Source organism: Mastomys coucha, unplaced genomic scaffold (genome assembly GCF_008632895.1).
Source record: "Mastomys coucha isolate ucsf_1 unplaced genomic scaffold, UCSF_Mcou_1 pScaffold21, whole genome shotgun sequence".
Lineage (NCBI taxonomy): Eukaryota > Metazoa > Chordata > Mammalia > Rodentia > Muridae > Mastomys > Mastomys coucha.
The window spans coordinates 129170732-129172959 of record NW_022196904.1 but is presented as its reverse complement, the minus strand read 5'-3'; positions in this window follow the sequence as shown (position 1 = coordinate 129172959).

Genomic DNA, 2228 nt, shown 5'->3' with positions numbered 1-2228 from the left:
TGGTAGCTCCCAAAGCTCTAGGCTTTGACCTCTTCCTAGCCAGTGTCCTCTCAGGAGAAACACCCATGCTGCCTGTATGTCTAGAGTTTCCACTTGGGACTGTCTTAGTTACATTTCCAGTTACTGTGACAAAATACCATGACAAAGGGCTTGTCTCAACTCAGAGTCCAGGTTCCAGTCCATCGCAGAGTCCAGGAGAAGTCACAGCAGCCGAAGTTTAAGGGAGCTGGTCCTGTTGTGCCTGTAATCAGAAACAGAGAAAAGCATGCATGTGCGCTCATGCTCATCAGGGTACATTTTTGACACACTCTAGGACCCAAACCCAGGGAATGGTCCCACTCACAGTGAGCAAGTCTTCCTGCCACAATTAACGCAATCAACAAAATCTGTAATTTTGGAGGTGAGGTGGCTGGAGCCACTCTAATATAGCAAACTGCTTGCCTCAGGGACAACTCTCATGTGTTTGTTCTAGCTAGGAGCACTTGGTTTCTGTAAACTGATGGAGGAGGGAGGGAGGGAAGGAGGGGAGAAGGAGGGAGGGAGGGAGACAGAGACAGAGACAGAGACAGAGAAACAGAGACACAGAGAGAAACAGAAACGGAAACAGAGAGAAACAGACAGATATTAGGGTGCCACCTGGAGGAGGTTCATGGGACTGCAGGTGTGGAGGCACATGCCTAATTTAATTCCAGCACTCAGGAGGCTAAGGCAAGCGGCAAGTGGATTCCTGTGAGTTCGATGCCAGCCTGATCTACAGAGCAAGTTCCAGATAATAGACTCTGTCTCAAAAAGTAAATAAATAAATAAAGTTGGGGGGCTGGAGAGATGGCTCAGCGGTTAAGAGCACTCTCTTCCAAAAGCCGTGAGCTTAATTCCTAGCAACTATATGGTGGCTCACAACCATCTGTAATGGGATCTGATGCCCTCTTCTGATGTGTCTGAAGAGAGCAACAGTGTACTCATATACATAAATAATTTTTTAAAACAAAAACAGTTGAGGACAAATGGAATGGGGACCCTAGCCACCCTGACCCCACATTTTACCAGTATCTTTGGAGAAAAAACTCATTCTTTCCAAAAAAATCATGATCCAATTGATTTCTTTTCTACCTTGGTCTCGGGGGTTCTTCCCTCATGGATCTAACATATTATGTCATGACCTCTTGCCCCAGAATTTGTTTGTTTTGAGATAGGGTCTCTATGTATCCTTGGCTGTTCTGGAACTCTACCATAGACCAAGCTAGTCTCAAATTCAGAGACTTGCCTCTACCTCCCAAGTGCTTACATTAGGGTGTGCAGCCTGACCCTGAGATGGTTCAGAATTTAAGGGTCATTATAGGAATGTCCTGCTAGACCCAAATAGAGAAGTCCTGGAAAGACAGCTGAGGCCATCACCTCCCACATCTGGGGCAGAGACACCTGATCTCCTCAAAAGTAAGTGGGGGAGGTTGCTGGAGGGTCCCCACCCCCCTCGCCCCAGCACACCCAGGAAGTGAAGACTGACCTGACGCTGGGGCTGGGCTTTACCCTTGCTCTGTGGCTGCTTTTGGAAATCCCCGGGTTCAGCCCCAGTTCAGAGAAACTAGAGACTTTCTGGTGAGGTACAAAGTGTTGTGTTTTATAAAGATATAAGGAGAGAAGGAATAGGTTTTGTGGAGGTGTGGTAAAGTGTGGGGAAAGGGGGTGCCTCATTGGGTCCATGCTGAGACATTCCTTCCCCCTGAGGGAGCAACCACACAACAACCGTCTAGTATAGAGTTTATTCAGGGCATGGGGTGGAGAGTGGGAGGGTAGTAAAAACAGAGAAAGGCAGGGGGCTGGCCATGAACATGTGGAGAGAGTGGGGAGAGGAATGGGAAGAGATGGGGAAGAGAGTAAGGGAACAAAGGCAGAAGAGCAAGAAGGCAAGAGAGAGAGAGGAGGGGGCAAGCGGCTGGGGGCAGAGCCTAGGCAAAATGCCAAAACCAAGAGCCAGCTAGGGTGGAACCCTCTCCCATGAATTTAAGGAGGGAGCTAAGACCATGAAAAGTTGGTGGAGCCACAGCATCCAGGTTTTGCTGTGTTTGCTTTTAAAATTTTATTTTATAGTTGTTCCTGCTATGCAATAAATGTAACATGAAAAAGACCCAGGACAAGTTAAGAGCCCATAAAAAAGGATTCACTACGGATGTGGTGGTACTCACTTGTAATCCTAGTACCTACCTTTTCCTTTTCCTTTTCCTTTTCCT